Here is a 20,076-nt window from a genome sequence, read left to right as displayed (position 1 = left end):
TTTATCAGAAAGCTTTTTATTGTACGTAGGGTGTTGAATATTGCCATCATTCTGTCTGTGCTTCCCTGCATTAATCCCATATCTCTAGAGAGTTTACTTGGTTTCATGTATTAGAGATGGCAAAATGCTATATATACATAAATTTAGGATAATACGGATGTTGTGAAAACTTAAAATCATCCACTTTTTGAAAAGTAAATTTCCTTGGAAATTTTTACAGTCTTTCCTATAATATTGGAAATTGCTTGGAAATTTCACTAGTAATTCCTCTTTGCAAATCAGGTTTAGAAGCTTGTATCTTAGAATTCAACCTCTATTCAAAGCTGGTGTAAGTCCAAGCCTTTCTGTGAAATTCAGAAGAGACTGGATCAAGTTTGTGATCATCAATGACAGAAAATTTTTACTGCATGTGTTATACAAATGGATCGTTCAATAATATTTCCAATGACCAGGTATCACATCCAAGCTGCTGCTGTATGCTTAAAGCATTAGCTAAAGGAGACTTAACTGTCTTTGAGTCCTGGTTTTAGTTCCTTCAAATCGTTTTAATAAGCAAGTGATACAACTTGTTCATTTCTGTGGCTTTGGGACATTGCTGTCATTTTCATAACTTTCAAACACATCCACATTTGCACATGATATGTATATTGCTAATAGTTCCTTAGTTATGCTTGGTTGCTTGCTGTTAAATCATGAATATTTCTAGATATGCAGCATGAGATAGTAGTGCTGCTATCTAAATAAAGTATCTAGATCATATAAGGCAGTGCATAGTGACAGTCTAGTGAAACCAAGACATACAAAGCAATGTTACTCATTAAATGCACGTTTCCCATCTCAGTTGCCTCCAGATACTATTACAACATATTGATATATGTACACTGTTATGCTTGTTTGGGTGAAGGTATAATATATTTGCATACAGATTTGAAAATACCACTAAATTTAAACCAAAACCAAAACAAAACAAAAATGCTATTCAGAACTGTAAGTTTATACAGTTTAGAAGACAGATTTCAAGCTTCCAATTTCTTTAGGCAATTTTGCTCTAAATTGTTTTAACTCCCAAGATTGCTTCCAGGCATTGATGAACATGGTTTGATTGGATTTAAACATTCCTACATTGTTAAAATAGAAATTTGTAGATTGCATTTAATCATAGATTCAGAGAACGGTTGAATAGAATCCCCAGCTCTCCCAGGTGGAGAGGGAGAGGTGTTCCATAGGAGCTCTTCATAGGAGAAGTGCTCCAGCCCTCTGATCATACTCATGGCCCTCCTCTGGACCAGCTTTACCAGGTTCACATCTTTCCTGTGCTGGTGGTGCCGGTAAGTCTCCAATGCTGAAAACCTATGCAAGGAAAAACAATATTAACTAGTTAGTGTTAAGCTGAATGAAAATAACCTTTGTCGTATTCTTTGTTTGCTTCTGAATTTTGAGGCTGTTGCATGTCTGGCCAGATCTCCTGCTGATTTGGGCTTGCTCTGCCAAACAAGTAAAGGATAAATTGATTAAGCCAGTGTTGACTGGTCAGCTCTGTGGTGAATCAGCAAACTGCACTGGTGTGAAACTGGCACGTTAATTAAGATACCATCATTAAAGTGAGAAGAAGGAAAGAACAGGAGGAGATCTAGAAACGCCTGGAAACAATCTTGGGAATTAAATTATTTTAATAAGCAGATACTAAATTGGCCTAATATGTAATGTTCAACAAAGGCAGATTGTCGATGCATGATTCTAGTTAATTCAATCACTTGTAAATAGTATGTCCTTCATGCAGTGGTATTAAACCTCTGCACAGTTTCTTCATTTTAGCTGTCAACAGAATTGATATTTTTAATTGTCTGTTTGAATACACTTTGCATGCTCTTGCATCTTTTTATACCTCTTACCCAAGAGCAGCGTAATTTAGCAGTTGCATTGGAATGTGAGGCTTTCCAGGGCTATGTAAATTAATAGAGCGAATATGCAAAGCAGGTCTATAGCAGTGATTGCTTTTGTAGTCCTCAATAAGGAAAGGAAAGGAGCTTCTTAATTCTTTTCTGAAGTGCTATAAAAGTCTTTTTTTTTTTTCTCCAAATTAAGCAAGGACCTACTGTACATTTCATTGCCAGCATCTTCCTAGCAATTTAATATAGGTTATGGCAGGTTCTTATGTATTTATTACTTTTAAATAGGGCAATATTAATTATATTTTACATTTACTGGTGGGAGGATAAACCCAAAGCAAGGGTACAGAATTTTATCTTTTCTTATTCTCACTTGTACTGATTCTTATCAAAACTAATGTATAAGTTGACAGTAACAGATATATATCAGTCCAGTTGTGTATGCATGCCTTCCGTCCCATTAATTTCACTGGGCTCCTATTGCTATTTGTTATCTTTTATCCCATTGTGCTCAGATTGAACTGCTTTTTTATTGATTTATCATTACATCTCACTTAACAGCACCCTCTAGCATTACTCAGGCCATTCATTATCCTAATTTTGTTTGTTGTATTTTACGATGGACTTTTTCTTCCCCTCATCAGACCACCTTCTGTCCATATCCCTTGTGTTTTCTATGACCACACACAAAACCAAGCACTTCTCACCTGCTTCTGAACTGTCCAGTTCTTTTCCTCCAGTGCCATCTTCTTAAAACCAGATGGTCCATTGATGTGTTAGGAGAGGATTCATACAGCCACTCTCTGGAAATACTGAAGAGTCTTTCCACATAACTGTTGCTTTAACAGGCAATAACATTACTGGATTTTTCTTCTTTGTAGCTCTTTTAGTTTATACCTAAGACTGCTGCAATTAAATAGAAAAGATCACAAAGATTGTTCGGTTCTTGATAAGGTGATAATTGACAGCATTAATTGCAGGTTTTACCTTTCTGAAACATTTGTGGCCATCAATATACTTTCAAATCAGCAAGCTTGTCTTCAGCAATGCTGACAGGTCATGGGTAGTGACAATGCTCCATCATGCCAGGCTGATAGAAAGTTCCTAATCAGACCCATCAAATGTGGAAATGTAATTGTGTTACATTAATCATGTTTATACTTAACATACATGTGTCTGGGCTTTTGGGGGTACTTTTAATTGACAATAAATCAAATAGTACACTTGAAAAATTGAGGCAATTAACATAAGGCATTAGGTGATGTGTTGTGCATACTAAACTGGGGAATATATTGTCAGTGATTTAAATGTCAAAACAAAGGAATTTTTGACCCTTACTTGAAAAGCTTTAATTTGGATGTTAATTAATGGCTGACCTCTTCTGTCTCTTACATGATAGATTGCATGTTTCAGAGCTTGAGCTGTTTCAAGATCACAGCTTTTTCTGTTTGCATTTGTGTGCTTTTTCATTCTGTGGATTTGAACAAAGACATTTCTATTCAGTCATATAGAAAATCTTTGTTCACTCATATGGTGGGAAATACATTAGTCTGCTTATCATTAATACTTTAAGGCAGTTTTGCTGTTTAGCAAAGCTGAAGCCTCCAAGATTTCCTTTGCTTGAACTGAGTAATGGCTGTGGAAAGATCAGAGAAGACCTTTCCTACTATTATGACATCAGGTGTGTACATGGATCATAGTGCTAATCACACTCACATCGAAACATTTCCTACAGATTCTCAGATAAATAGTTGAGGGCTGTGTGAGATCTGTGATTTATCATATCCAGTATTCCTGCTGTTTACCATGCCATTTGACTTTACAGACAGCATGAACCAGTTGCAGAAATAGTCTATTGATATTACATTGTTACTCTCTATTTACTCTGATCCATACAGTTATCACATTTTTCATCTCCCCTGCTTCACTTTTTCTGCAACTTGTATAGAGCCAATGTTGGCAGCCTAATTCAATATATTGTAATTTGCCAGATCCTCTACAGAGTTTTAACATGAGGTTTATACACCAGAGTTGGCTCTTCACACTGAATATGCCAGGTTTTAGGTAATTAGAACTAAAGGTGGTAGTTGCAGCTTGCAAAAGAACAAGTTCAAATGAGGTAAGGTTTTGGCTTTGTAATTTCATGCAGGCAAAACTGTCTAGACTTTTGGGCAACAGCTAGATAACTATGGATTTTTCACTTAATCAGGTGTGTATATATATGTAGTACATCCTTGTTGAAGCACAGGTATGGCTATTCAAAATAAAGAAGTCTTTAACACATTTTGAATTTTACAAACATTTAAAATATTTTTGTTTCTTATAAATAACACTCTATATTAAGGAATGTACTTCTTTACAAAATGTTGAAAAATGATTCCTGTGCTGGACATTTGTTAGCAGGTTCTACAGAAATATGCCTGCCAACCTTTCTAACCAGAAAGCTGAACATTGTTTATAGTCCAAAATATATCTTAATGTGCGCGTAGCCATGTATAGAACTTGAATACCAGAGCCTCAGTGCTGGCACTTGTATACATGATTAAGCCCAGGCTTCTGGGACTCGATGTTATGCCCTGTGGATGGAAATATTAGTCAGGATTGGAAGCCAGACATTAGGGATATCCCTTAATCACGCTGTTTCCCTTTAAATAGCTATAGGAAGCCAAGCTCCTGTTACCAAAATTTCAGTATTGCCTAACTCTTACACAAACATAATGAGAAAATTTTCTGCATAAGGACTGCAAATAGGTATTGTTATTGTAAGGTTATTAATATAGAACATCTCAAGTATGTTTCTGAATAGATGAATGCGGAGCAGTGTTTCAACATAACACTGTCATCTGTTAGACTACTTTCACACATGACTAAAGCAAAAACAATTTAAAATCAAACAAACAAAACAAAATGTGTGGCCAGAGAGTTGCCTTCCAAACAGTACTTGTCTGCTTATGAACAGGATCGGAGGGGAATTGAGCCAAAAATATATATTCGTTTGATTTTTATGCATATACATTTAATTAAACTATTTTTTTCTTGTAAGAGGGTAAGATATTAGACAACAACGTGGAAAAAATAATTAATCTCTCAGAAATATCTTCTATGCCAAGTCAAAATCTCAAATGGATGTAGTCAGCTCTTGCAGAGTAATGGAGGAAAAGCCATGTGTGTTGGTGAAACCTCCTCTTGCCATTATCAAGTCTTTATCATTTTTCCAAGGTGGAGAAAAAGAAAAACTAAACCCAGAAAGTGTCTTGTCTGTTTTGGTCAGAAAAGCCATTCCACCCTGGGTTAAAAAAAAAAAAAAAAAAAAAATTGGGGGAAGATGTTTACAGTAACGGTGCATGCTTTATTAACTGGTAGATTCTGGATTTTGGAAGGTAAAAGTAGCAGATTACTTGGTTAAAGATCCGATTTATTTATTTATTTATTTTCCTGAAGACTTTCCATGAACCATAATGTTTTGCAGAGAATACTTTTTGGAATGTGTCTGCTTTGGTTGGCTGAAGCAAGCCAGCTGTTCTTCTAATAGTCTAAATCAATGACCAACTGCTCAGTATTAGCAGGATGGGTCCATTGCTCAGTGCAGTGCAAACCTTGTATTAATAACGTCCCCAGGTGCTTTAATGGAAGACTTTTTCTGTTCGTTTCCAGTTGGCACTTCCAAAACAAAAATTAGATTAGCTAAATTATCGCTCCCTAACCGAAAAAAGATGCAGGCCAAGAGGCAGCCTCATTCAGCTATATGAACATGTTGGAAGGCTAAAATCTTCTAAGAAAATGTAAGTATCTTGGCATAACGCAGCAAGCAAGTAGTCTGACATGAAATGCTGCTCAGGGCTGACAAAATTCACCAGGGCAATCTTCCTGGGGAAATGAGGGGTAGGGACATATGACTTCTGGACGTTGGAGCTGGGGTTGTGCTGTAACACCTTCAGCATCAGCCCATCTTTATCAGGAGGATGCTGTTTGCATCTGACAAACAGATGTAGCATGAATGATTGCATGCTGAGATGTTCCTGCTCTTCTGTTGCAAGTAGCTTCATATTTCCACAGACTGCATTTCTGACAGCTTTTAATTTGAGCATCTTAGAAAAGCACCATGCAAAAGATGTCTAACCTGTTCCATTATGCTTCAAAGTGCAGTGTGGACACTTGGCAAGAATTAATGGAAGTAAGAGAGGTTAAATCTTTCTTTAAACATAGAATCTTATTTAAGTTAATGATATCTTAAATCATGCAAGTATTCTTGAAAATAATTGCAGATGTATTTCACTATTAATTTTTAGCTTTTAGAATTTCTCTCTGCTAATCCAAATCAAATTATAACTTTTGTATTGTGATTATGCTCAGGCTTCAACTTGCAGTTTTTCTTTCCTTTTGCCTATTTAAAGCAGTCTTTCCTTGACAGAGCAATCTGTATGCACTTGTTGGCTATTGTCTGCTTTAATGGATGCATCTCCTTTTTACATACCTTTCCTGTAGCATGTGATCTCTCCATCTCTCTTTGAGAATAAGTAACATTGGCAATAAAATCATGAAGTTTTTCAGAAATTTATTAGATTGAGTGCTTTGTTTTCTAGCTGGAGGCTGGCGTTTTTGATTTTGTCGTCTGTCTCAGTTCAGCTTAACCACCAGAACTTTTTCTCTAGATAAGAGAAAAGAACTTTTTACGGATTGATTCTGAAAACTGTGGTCATTTTGGAGTGATTTTGTGTGCATATTTGTATGCCTGGTACTGACTGCTTCTTATTGGGCAGACAAGTACAGCTGTAGATAGTGGATTAAGTGCATGTCATGTTCTGTGCTATGAATATTAAGTGTTTGCTGGTAGGATTTACTGAAATAAGAAATTGCCTTAGGAAAGCCAGGCTGAAAGTGATCAAAAATCTGAAATTCCTGTAGCAAAGAATCCTTTTTTAAAAAAAAGGTAGAAATAAAACTGGGAGCACTGGGAGGGCCTAAAAGATGATGCCTATAACAATCTGGGATGCTGCTCTTTAGACAGGGCTCTACTTTCAATACTAGCTTGGATTGTTTCCTCTCTAAAAATGAGTGCCACCTTCTCTCTCTCAAGAGCTGAAGCAGAACTGAGGTGCTTTTAAAGAGAGCAGCACAACAGAGGCAATACTGAAGCAGCTTACAGGTAGTGGATAGCAAAAGAGAAATTCTGCACTGAAGTTGTAGCAACCATCAGTATATATTTGACGTATTTGCAAAATGCTTACTAGCAAGTTCCAGAACTAAAAGCATGTCAGATTGAAGTAAATGATAATTGATCTAATTGATGCATGGGACCATTCTGTAACCTGGAGTTCAGGTTTAGTTTTCTGAAGGGCAAATTGCAACTCACTCTTATGTTCCTTTTCATCAGCTGTGATCCTCCTTTCAGTAGGATCTAGGTTTATGTTATAGGTTGAGTTGTCCTGTCTGACAATTTTGGCCAAAATACTGCAGAGGAGATTGTAAAAAATGGTTGCATTTTTTTATTTCAATTTTTTTTTGATATATTCTATAACTAGAATCTATGTATATTCTCTGCCTACCATACTGATAAGAAGTGTTGTTTGTAGAATACATTCAGGCACGTGGATTTTGTTTAACTTCTTTTGTGTGGTAGTGAACTAGTGGCAACAGAAAGCATGCTGGTGTGCTAGAAAACCAAAGTGCTTGGTTTACAAGTAGGACTCCTGCAGGCTTTATTTAGCTGGAATTTTAATTACAGTGCCAGCTCTCAACTCCTACAATAAAACAGTAGGGAGACCACTATAATTTGACCTCTTACATTAACATTAACACCAACCTATACAAAAATATAGCTTCAACTTTGAAGAATAAATACAGTGGGAGGTGAATTCAAGGAATTATAAAGAAAAAAAAATGTTCAGATAATGTTTATTTTCCAAAAGTAAGTGTTAAAATGCACCAGGGTGGCCACCAATGCAATGTTGGTGTGTTTGGCTCCCTGTACCCACTTTCTGGTCCTCAAAAAAAAAAAAAAAAAGTGTGGGGGGAGAGACAAAAAAAATGCAAATTAAAAACAAACAAAAAACAGACAAACAAAAACCACCAATGTTGCACAGTTGACAGAAAGGTAGAAAAGTGTTTTCACAGTTTTACCATGTCTTGGGGACTGCAGTCCTCCTGACAGGTTCAGAATAAAGGATGCTACACAAACCATAGGGGAAATGATGATGTATCGATGACAAAGCCTGTATGTTTCCGCAGGAGACTTAATTCAGGAAACTTCAGGTGCTCACTCCTGAATCTCTTCCTCTTGTCACTCTTCTGTCTGCTGTCCCTCATCATATGGTTCGGAGGGGAGTAGGGTCAGTTAGCAGTTGTGGATAACACACTGGGCCAAGCACTCCTTCCTTCTGCTGAGTCTCCAAAGAGCAAGGTGGGGTGGAAAGCAGGAACTGAGTGGGACAGCCTGTGCCGGGCTTGTGTGGGACAGGCAATACCACAACATGCTAGAATGTGAAATGGGGAACTTTACACTGGCATCCACAGAAGAATGTCAGTTTTGACCAGCTGAATACAGCACCATGAACAATCACAAATATGCCTAAATTTGGGGTTAATTCTGGTTAAAATAGTCCATGAGCTGTGGCATGACAGCTCACTATATTTTGTCATTGTAGAAAGGTGCTAAAGAATATTTTCCAGTTTTCCTTGTCTTTTAATACCATTCAGAGCATCATTCAGTCAACTTTAGCTACTTTTTGTGAAACTGAATTGAAGCTGTAAATATAAGAATACTTTAAATGAGTATTTTTTAATGTTCCATTAAAAACAACCAGATCTGAATGCCAAGATTAGAAGTTGCTTTTATGTGACCTAAAATATTTTTTTCATTGTCTATGTTACCTTTATTTTGCTGCTCGTTTGACAGGTGAAGCATGAACTGTGCAAATCTATCTTTAATTGTATTTCCCGATGTTACGTTTCACAATGCTTTGTGCTATGGATAGCTACCATTAGAAAGATGCATTATTTCTGTGATGCCTTATGCTGTATGCCAGATATACTGAGGAAGAGAAAGAATGAACGAGAACATGTACTAATTTCCTGGAGTACAATATTTCAGGACTCCTACTTTTACCAACCTCACAGTTAGCAACCCTACTTATAGTTAAAAGTTGCCATGAAGAGCTGTCGTGCATGGGGTGGTACGTCTGTATTGCTGTGGGGAGCAGCACAGCTCCAATAATTGATTTGTTTGCATGTGAGGAGAGGCTTCCTCTGCTGTTACAGTGCTTGAGGGAGGAGGGTGAAGTGTTTGCAAGAGATTGCCCACTGGAAGAGAGGAACCAATGTGCAGCTGTGACCCTGTTGACCAAAGAGCTCCCTTAGACCTGAAGAACGAGGCAGCTGTGACAAAAGCCCTGGGAATTTCTTTAATTCCTCTCCAGGAATTCAGGAGTTTGTGTTCCAGCATGATGCCACATGCCAACAAATGATGCAGAGGGTAGGAAGGCAGCTACTGAGTGGTGTGGTCAGGAAGCTTCATTGTGTGCAAGGTTCGTTGCGGCTACAAAGAAGGCCATGAACTCAGTTGCCTAAGAAAATGGGTTTGGTGGTTTACTTACTATTGTGGGTTTGTTTGTTTTACGTGTCGGGGCATTGCTTGTTTTATTTGTTCTTAATCTTGGCTCTTCGAGGCAAAGGTGGTATGCGGCCTGGTTTGTCTGTGGAGAATCAACTTAAGTGTTCTGTAGTCAGAAGAAAATAGGAAATACATATTTTTACAGTATTCTAAGGAAAAGAGATCAGTATTCTGGGGGTTATACAGTGTGATATATAACCAAAGAGCTTGCTTCTAATTCTTAAGAATAAGGTTTGTGTCACAGGAAATTCTGTGAAATTATCTTTAATAATAGAGCCAATCAGTTCACTCCTCTGATTAATAAGAAAACACAATGCTCCAAATGTTCTGTAAGATTTGGTGTTTCTTCTGAGAAATGTCTGAGATCTTATGCAGGTAGGCAGAGGCATAATGGCATAATAGAATAGCAGCTTCTGCTGACTGTAAATCAAAATAAGAAACTTTATTAAAAATGAGATTATTACTTCTGGCACTTTTATTCTTTGAGACACTCTGTCTTTAATAGCTTCTCCAATAAAGTTAGAAGAAACTGAAGTATAGAAGCTTTAACACTTGCATAATAAATCCATTAGTTTTAATGCTCCTAGAAATATTAGTCATTGACTACTTACTACTGTTTTTATACATCAGCATCACTTCCCAGAATTGTATGATACTAACTACAGTTAGCGCTGATAATTAATTGAAATGAAATTACTTGTAATTGAACAAGTGCTGGACATACTTAACTCTTTCTGGTACCTTAGCTATGCTTTAGATCCTGATTAGCAAGGTACTTAAGCTGGAACTTAAGCTCCCTCTATGCTTTATATTGAAATTTAACTCTACTTCAATGTAAGAATATGCTTAAACTCTGGTAGCTTCAGCAGAAGGTTTTGCTTACGCAAAATGTTTGCCATTCTTGAAGGACTGGGCTGTGGCAGAACTGTAAGGTGACTGTTACCTGTGCAGCCACACAAAATAAGAGGCATACAAATTTCCTACTCTTTGTGTTTTCTGTGTTGAAACAAATAATTTGGATTGATTATGATCAGAACCATATCTACAGCAAGAAATACAGTTCTTCCAGATGGGTGCTAATCTCGCTAAAGTTTGGTTTTCATGCATAAATCTGTGCCCAAACTTGTCGTCTTCCTAGATGCAAGTGGGACTGGATTTTTGAACAAATATAGACCTGGTCTTTTATATTACCTTGTAATAACCTCTTAAATATAGTGAAGCTCTGGATAAGGGTGAACACTAAAAATAGGTGGAAAAGCTGGTGCTGCACCCCCACTGCTCGTGGTACTTAGGTGAGAGCCCTGGGAAGTCAGGCTGGTGGCTGCTGGCAGGGCTCCTGCTGAGGAAGGTGGTGGGGAATGAGCAGCAGCTGCCCCTGGGTTGCGTGGGGAACAGCCCTTGCTAGAACAGCTGCCACAGCCCCCATAAGAACTGACAGATTTAAAAGTTTCATGAAGATATAAATATTTGCTAAGTGAGATCAAAGGCCAGGCTTAATGCAACCAGGCTATGGTAGGTTACAAGTAAAGGGCATAAAATCACATTCTCTGGCTAGCTTTACTGCTCGTACTGGTCTCTAATGCCAGGCCTGTAATAGAGTATTGCCCCTAGAGCTGGTGATTCAGAAGACCGAGTCACAACCACTGCTTTTAGTTTGTCCTCTGTGGAAAGGTCTGCGTGAATTTAATAGGGAATTGACAGTTATAGTAATGAAGGGAGAGAACCATTGGGAAGATATCTCCTCATGGAAATAAGCACTCCAAATTTCAACAGAAAGATGGTTACTAGAAAGGATGATTAAAGCGCCTACTGAGATGAAAACAACATTACTAAAAATCATAGAATCATCTAGGTGGGAAAAGACCTTCAAGATCACCAAGTCAATCTGACCTCCTGAGTTTCACCACTAAACCATGACCCTTAGCGCCACATCCACACACCTCTTAAACACCTCCAGGGATGGGGACTCCACCACTTTCCTGGGTAGCTCATTCCAGTGCTTGACCACCCTGTCCATGAATAAATTCTTCCAAGCTAAACCTCTCCTGGCACAACTTGTGACTGCTGGAGGGAGTAGCTGTGAGATGTGCAGAGTGACAACGTACGCTGAGCCAGCTGCGTGTGGGGCTCAGCCAACGAGTGCTGTGCGCAGGTGAGGATGGCACTGTGTGCTTCTCCTGCCTCTCTGGGTTGTAAAACCAAAAGCAACAACAGCAACAAATTCAGTAGAGCCTTCAAAGCAAGACTCAGGCAAATATAGCATGCTAGACAGCAAACCTCTGCTTTTCTTCTCCTTCCCGTTCTTTCATCTCTTTGCGTTTCTCTGTGACATGTTTGTGATGGTCTTCAAAATCTTAGGTGTACCAGGTAGTGTTTTCTCATCTAGGATTTCCTGAGGAGATTTTACTAGGATCTACGTGTGCCATAGGACCAGGAGAGTGAAATCTTTTAACTACACGCATATTCCCTGCTTTACCCTTCTGTTGGAACTGCTGTACTTTAAATGGATTAATTGCAAGTGGATCGAATGAGGAAGTAACTCTGGAGGCTGATAGTTTGCCACACGAGGGAAGGTTGCTGTTTCAGCCCTTGCTCACCTGAGTGCTTATGCTTTTCTAATGCTTTTCGAAAAGAAAACATTAAAACCATGAGAAGCATTAGTGATTTTAAAATAAGTATATTTATAGATATTTTAATAAGTATTCAGGGAACTGGAACCTGCTTTTGATGTGTGCTGGAGAATACTTGTGTATAATGATTTCAGACTGTGGAATTATTTAAACATCAGCTTCAACAAGCAGAGAGAAAGTGCCTCTGGATTTTCTGTGGATTTTGAAGCCCCATGCTAAAGTATCATTGCTATGATTTCCCTTTTTCTTTTCCCCCTGCAATGATTAATTGGATACGACTGAAATAGTTTCAACAAAAGGGGCTGACATAGATTGCTAGTTAGGAGACTTATGTAAAAAGCAGAGGGGGCAGTGCAAGCTCCAGAAACTCTGGGCAAGGAGAGCAGCTGAATTGGGTCCTGGTGAATACTGGAGCTAGTACATGGAGAACGTCAACCACTCTTTCTCTTCCACCTTATAATTTTATAATTCTAGAACTTCCTTATTTTTCCTACATTTATTAGAAATCCAGCCTTTATTTGTCATCAGGAATGCTTTCTGTTGCACTGAAAGACTTTTTCTCATTTTGGCAAGAAAATGATTTTTCTTTTGAGTTCAGTTCTGGTGGAACTCTTTCCTTCAATACCTCCTACTTGGCAGATGAACTAAAAATAAATTATTTGTGTGGTTCTAAGGGCGTCAGTAAATTGATTTCCATAGACCACGAGAGTGCATTTCCTCTCTGGAATGCCCTGCAGTGATCATTATTAGTGATAAATGACAACAGGAATTTTGCAGAGAAATTAATAACTTAGAGGTTGCTATGAAATGAGAAAAGCAACATGGATGCCCTTGAAGGATCCTGAGCATCTCTTTCTTTGTGCATCGTCTACTTCACGTTCGTTAATAGATTAAAGGAAAGCTATACTCTGATTTATTTGCCATCTGGCTTACGGCACAGCGCTACCCTAAAAAGCAAAGGAGGTTATGGAGCCATTTTATCTTGCCCTGCCAGCTTGCATGAGAGCAAGAGACATGAACAGTTGGTATTTCAGTTGGTCAATTTTTTTTTTCTTTTTCCTCAGAACAAAGCCAAAGACCTCCACTCAAAGTTATAATGATTGATTTCTGTGATATCACTGAATTTAGGACATGTTTCCTCAGCTGTATTTCAGAGACTTCATATGGGAAAACAATGGGAATATCTTCCCTCAAAACTTGTTATGGACCTGTTATCATGGAATTAGTGTTTGTTTAGTGATATCATGGTGGAGAGATATTGATTAGTGATGGGGATTAATGGAGGAGTTATTTTAATTACCAAGAATAACATGCATGTTCTGGTAGGTCACCAGGTGTTGTTGTGTACTGCTTTTCCTTGGCTACGTAGTTCTGTAGTAAGACACACAGGTACACTACACTAATGTGGCCCACAAAATTGTGGGTGTTACTTAAAATCTAACAAAAGGTTTCCTTACATCAAATAAATCAGTTCCCTGGGGATTTTAAGTAGGCTTCCTGTTCTTTTCCTTACATTAATCAGTATATACTTTTCTAATCATAATAGCAGGATGAACAAATAATTTGTAAAGAAGAATTTTTGAATATCAGAATCACATTTGTTTCTAATTAATTAACCTGAATTTAAAGTTCCTTTTCTACCATGCTCAAACTAGAAATGGCATTTGCCAGTTCTACTTTCAAAACTGAACTCTGCCAAAGTCTAATGTTTGGTAATGAATGTAAATACACCATTCTGTGTACTTCCCACCCAATTTTGTGTTAAAAGAAAACTAATTAGAAGGGTTACAGGAACTGAAACAAGGTAGGGAAAAATGTATTTTTGCTAAAGAAGGACATAAATATTATTGACTGTATTTTGATCTGAAGCTTCCAAGGGTTTGGTAGAAAACTACTGTGGTATTCTCATGTAACCTTACAGAATTATAGAAAATGCTGAACAGTGATATGTTGAATGCCGTTTGTAGCTGACTGCATGCAGTTCTGTTTTATGTTTTGGAAAGTAAAATCAATTTCAGATTAACTTTGACAGGGAGGTGCCGAGGTGTGTGAGTCAGCACTTACTCAGATATTTCTGCTAGCCTCATGGGAAGACTGAGAATTGTGATGGATATTATCAATAACAGTGCAAGCCTGAAAGTAAAATTGGAAAATTAGGTTAGGAAACACTTTCTTGCCTTGTCCTGGAACACTTCATGAAAAACTAAATTTTCAGTTAAAATTTGAGGAGATTTAAAACCTTTTTTTCCCTGCCCTCTCTGCAAAATGATGCTGTTACAGTTTTTACTGCATTAGGGATTCCATTTTGAAATCTGGAACAGGTTTTTTGAAGTCTTAAACAGCATTAGTGTGTTTGGTATAAGTCAGTATGGCATGAGGGATTTCATTCTTATTATCCAAAATCTCTGAGCTATATTAATAACCCTTTACAATAATCTTTCCACTATTCTGAATTATGTATTTATTCTTTTTTTTTTAACAGTAGTTTCATTGCAGAATTCCAGAAGGAAAATAAGCTTTTAGATGTCATCCTGAAACTCTTTACAATTTTGGATATAGTACTGCATATAATTCTGTGAGGGCCTAATCGTACATCCTTTGAATTCAATGAAACAATTCTCATTGATTTTACTTAGAAATGGCTTAGGCTCAGTTCAAGCTATCGCCTTGTTATTGAAAGTGTAATAAGCATTTTAATTCAATTTTCAGTCTCTTTCGTGGTTGTATTTTAGCTTTGCTCTGCATGTCGTTCTGGTATATGTAGCAATATATGGGGTACTGCATTTTCAGACTGTAGCTTTTAGGGAGGAACTAGTAGAGAGAGCTTTAAAAGTAAAAAATATTTTTTGATTGCAAATTTAGTTGGCTTTTCTTCTGAAAAGATAAAGCAAAAAAAGCAAAACACAGCAAAACCAAAACAAAATAAAACAAAGCAATTTAGAACACATCATCTTTCCTCTTCATCAGAGTCAGGCTCCCTTTCACCTGAGGGAATGTGAAGCATTTTGTTTGGAGGAACATGGAGTTATTGTAGGTGCTGTGTGTTACAGAGGAGGAATCTGCAAGGTGGGTTTGTGGTCCTGCACGTATGGGTTCCTTTAGCTGAAGTTCCAGAGGTTAACAGCTCTGTTGCATGCAGAGGTCTCTGATCATTGATTTTTAGTGGCTGCTGTTACAGCAAGTAAGAGTGGCATTAAAGAGAGACAAAGCACCTTATTAAAGTTAATGTCTTTGATTTGCTTCAAATCATCTGTAATCCATGTAGACTTGTCATAATTTATACCTCGCTTGGTCATAGCAGTAAGTCTAAACTGTCATGTAATCTGCATCAATACTTGTGCATGAGAGAAATTTCACGTACTGCTTACTGAAGTTGTTGTCGTGGTATTTATCTCTCATTGCCTAGAAGGTTACCCTCAGCTTAATTGGTGTGTCTCATTATTTATATTGCTAGGGGGAAAAAAGGATTAAATATCAGGTGAGAAAGATAACAGACGTTTTGATTCATAAGATAAATAAAAATCAATTTCTGTTTGTTTCTAAACATGATAAATGTGGCCAGGTTTTTCAGTCTTCCCCCCCGCCCTCAAAGTCTTGAGCCTCCTGAGGATAATCTTAATAGGATAAAGTGGCCTTTGAAAGGCAATTAGTGAGATTCCTATGAACTGGTCCATGCACATGCCGTGCTCAACACCCTTCTGATTAATGCTCATCTTAATTCCATTTCTTGGGATTTATTTACTCATTTCACGTATAATGTATTTAGTTCCTTTAACCCTGCTCTGTGATTTGCAAATACATTGCTGCATTTCAGCTTCACGTATGGCTGAACTTCTGCCTGTTGCTCTTCTGAGCGGACCACAGCCTGGGTGCAATCTGGTCGCTGCTGGCCTGGTGCTGAGTCCCAGCAGCCCAGGGCTGCTTTTCACAAACGTGGACTAACTAATGAGCTTGATTGCTTCTGTTTTGGGGTAGCTGGGGCTAGGTTTCTTAGGGAGGCACGTATAAATATAAATATTTTTTTTTGGCATAGTTAGATAGCACTTTGAAAACCTTTGTGTATCTTAAGATGCTTTGAATTGGGTTCTTTATTAATCTAATACTCAATTCACTAGTTCATGTTAAATATTCACAAGAAAATTATGCAGCAGCCATGTGTAGGCTATGTGGCAATGCAAAGTGACCTTAGATTACAGTGAATGCAATGTCTAATCAATACTGATAATTAACATTGTAATGACACTTATGAAAAATGAGATCAGTGAGGAAGACAGTGTGGTTTTCAGGACCTAACTCAGCATCTTGTATCAGCTCCCTTGATTTTATTCTGGAAGAAATGTTTTCTCTGGGAGGCATACAACTCCCACTGTACTTAAAACTCAGTGGAAAACTCTTCTTTCTTAATGTATGTCTTATGTGCCATATCCATGAAGATTATTTTTATTTCCTTCTTTCATATGAAAGAAATTCCAAACTTTTGTTGCTCCTTAACCAGTTTCTGTTCATGGCCTCATTTTGAGAATTCCAGGAACAGCCAGGATCCAGTAAAGTGTCCCCCAGCAGATACTATTAAGATATATTCAATTAAAAGAGCTCCTTTGGTACTGTAGCTTCTCAGTTCAGGAAGACTCTACCTCCAGGAGGCTTTTGAACTCATTTTGTGTGTTGAAACACCTTTTGTGAACTGCACTTCTTTTATGTTTATTTCAGTCTTTGGAAATCAGTACAGTGGGGGAAGTGAAGGTCCCTGCCACCCCACGCTTCCTCGAGCCCAAATGCTCCAAGCGCCAGCCCACCTAGAGCCCAGAAAAAAGCAAACAAACAGATCTGACCAGAAGGTTTCAGTAAACAGCACTTCCCTCTTGTTCTAAAATTAAATGTGATGCAGAACCTGTTTTAAAACAGCCTCTCTGAGGGGAATAGAGAGGGGAAGTCCATTATTGAAATTGCATCCCATTTATGCCACATACAGAAGCGCTCTGTAGCTGGTAAATAATTCTAGCTGCTAGAAGTAATATGACCTCTGAGGCAGGGAATACTCTCCTACATCTGTTTTCAGTTAGTGAGAACCTTGGTAGACCACTGCTGGAGATAAATGGAGATTAGTACCTTTTCCAGGCTTTGCAGTACTTTATAAAATGTTTAAAATATTAAAATAATTCAATGTGCTCTTGAAGGATAAATATGGATAGGGCACTTGGGGCTTGGGAGTTTTGAGTAAGATTGTTTCTTGGGATTGCCTGGGGGCACTTTGTGCATGGGCTGTTGCTACCAAGGCAGAAGGCTGATGCTGAAGGGACCCGTAGGCTCCTACGGTTGCTTTGAGCCCATCATACTAAAAATGGCCTGAACATTACGGGTCAGATCTGAACTGTATGGAGTTGGTTTCAGCACCACCTGTTGTATTCCTTCTTCTATGGGTTCTTCTCGGGAATGTTTTCCACCCGGACTTGCATTTAGCTGGTTTCTCTGTGTACTGATCTTCAGCTGTCAGCTCATTTGCGGGTAGCATTCATGCAGCACAGTGTATGTGGTGTGAGAATGGGAGCCAGCAATTCGCAAAGTCTTGTCCATGTTGCTCCTTAATGCTCGACAGCTACATCTTACAGTAGTAAACTGAATGTGCCTGGGATTGCTCAATGGCACGAGGGCCAGTTGGCACTGAACTACCTGCGTTTGCACCATTAAATTCTCTTACTCTCACAACCAGGGTGGCTGCACGTTGTGTGATCCTTGACCCATGCACGCTCCCAAACCAGGTGTGAGAATGCATGCAATTAGGCTGCGGCAGGGCAGCACAAGCAGAAAACAGAAGCCATACTAAGTGGCATTGAGGGGTTTGTATGAACCTCTTAGCAGCATTCGCTAGATGTAGTGTTTTTTGTTGTTGTTGTTGAGGATCGAAGTATAGAGGGAAAATTTTTAAAGTGGTAAAAGTTGGGGAGTGGGGAAGGTTATAAGACTGTTGGAAATGCATATGATTATGAAGTTAAAACCCTGGAAAAATCACTGCTTTTCCTTGTTCCTGCTTATTGTACAATGCATATAAGTACTTCCAGTTAAGTCACTGAGACTGCTGGCAAACTTATGCAAGTGCTTATGAGGAAAACATATTCTTATATGGAATGCTGACGGGGAGTTTAGCTAACGATCTATTCAGCTCTGGGTGCCGCACACAGATCATGAAACATTTACTTTCAATAATTAACTGTTTTGTACTTTGGGGGATTTTTTTGTTTAGATTTTTGTTTTTGTTGTTCTTTTTTAATCCTACTCAGGCATCTTGATAAACATGGCTTTCTGCTCTACTCTTGGGGAAAGTTGCAGCTGCAAAGGTTCCTTGAGTTATGCCAATCACTTGCAGATGTTTTTCTGAAAGCAAAAATTAAATAGATTTTCTTGATGCCAATAAATTATAGAAAAATTGTACATATGCTCTTATCTCTTAAAAGAAAAAAAAGCGCAGTGGTCAAATGCATCAAATACTACTAATATAATGATGACCTCTTAGAAGAAAACACATTATGCTGTAGATGTCTTCATATTATAACTGTGAAATACTGGTATACAAAAGTCAAGCTATTAAGCAGTGGGGAGAAATGAAGTGAAAATAATGTTTGCTTTTGTATGATATGGCTGTTCTGATAGGTATGCTTCTATTCCCCCCTCACACCATATTGAGTAATGCTCCTCTTGAAATCATAAAACATAGACATAGATCAAACACAAGGTAAACTTTTGGGAAGTCAAATCCCACTGAATTTTGATGAGTTGGATCAAAATCCCGGTGACCAAAAGCTATTATCCTATGGTAAAAAGGAGCAGAACTGCAGAGAAAGATACACAGTGTCCTTGTCCAAACTCCTCATGGTCAGAGCATTGGGAAGTGCCTAAGAAATATCAATTTAGGGACTAGACACTTGCTCAGAACTAAGATGACTTCTACTTCTCTATACCCCAGCTGCCACAGATTTTGTGTGGGTAGGTCATTTGAACCAAGGTGCTCAAAAGGTGTTAAAGGACTACTGATGATCTGGGCCTAGGTATTCATTTTCACATAAATGTGGAATCAGAACACTTCCTTTCTTTACAAGGGTGTTAGGAGATTGATTAAACTCAAATTTGCAAGTTATTTGGGTGCTGTGATGGGAAGGCTGAAGAATATTAAATATTTGCAAATGTTGAGTAGATTTCAGTTATGTTCCAGACATTTGCTGGTGAAATGAGACTTCATTCCTAGGCCATCACTCTGATGCCTTTTTTTCTTTTTTACCATTTCTTTTTTCTACCATATTTTTTCCTTTTTTTTTTTTTCTTTTCACTTGTTTATCTCTACAGAATGGAGGAGAAAAAAGAGAAATTTTTTTTCTTTTTTTTTTTTTTCCCCCATCTCCTTTTAGGGTGAACGGAAAGAAAAAGACCTACTCTAAAATATTTGTGTGAGCTTTGAGAGGTTTAAGAGAAAAAGGGCACGTTACCTGGTATGGAGATGACATAGCTGTAAGCTTTTGCAATGTACTTTAGGAGGAAAGTAGGCTTTAGGTGTCTGATCCTCTCTGTGATTTTTGTCTTTTGATATAACTGCTGCTTTGAGTATAAATTTTAAGGTTTGATCTCAGTGAACCTTAGTGCCAGGTTAGATCGCGTGGCGATCGCAGCAAGGGTGAGATGCGTGCTTCCACATTTTGCCCATGTGGAAGGTGACTGATATTCTGTACCTTGGTGCCTCTCCTGGTGAATGCCCTTTGCAAAGTCCCCAAGAAGGTGGCCTCTCTAGCTGTGAGTAGCACATCTTTTGTGTTCCTGCTGTTTGCAATACAGCTCTGAGGCAGTGTAGGTGATGTCAGATTGTGTTGTGTTTGCACAGGGAGTTAAATAAACATCTCAAACGTTGCCATAATTTTCCTGATTGCCCACTGTATAAACAGCTTGCTGGTAGCCTGTCAAT

The 20,076-nt window shown here is 38.2% G+C and overlaps 1 protein-coding gene across 7 annotated transcripts in view; it reads left to right on the top strand.

The window, feature by feature from the left end:
• CDH13 (cadherin 13) overlaps positions 1-20,076 on the top strand; it is a 489,849-nt gene that overhangs the window by 92,295 nt on the left and 377,478 nt on the right. The gene's annotated exons all lie outside the window — the stretch shown is intronic.

This window comes from Anser brachyrhynchus, assembly GCF_964034855.1.
Source record: "Anser brachyrhynchus genome assembly, chromosome: 12".
In the NCBI taxonomy this organism is placed as follows: domain Eukaryota; kingdom Metazoa; phylum Chordata; class Aves; order Anseriformes; family Anatidae; genus Anser; species Anser brachyrhynchus.
This window is presented reverse-complemented; position numbering and strand designations above follow the sequence as displayed.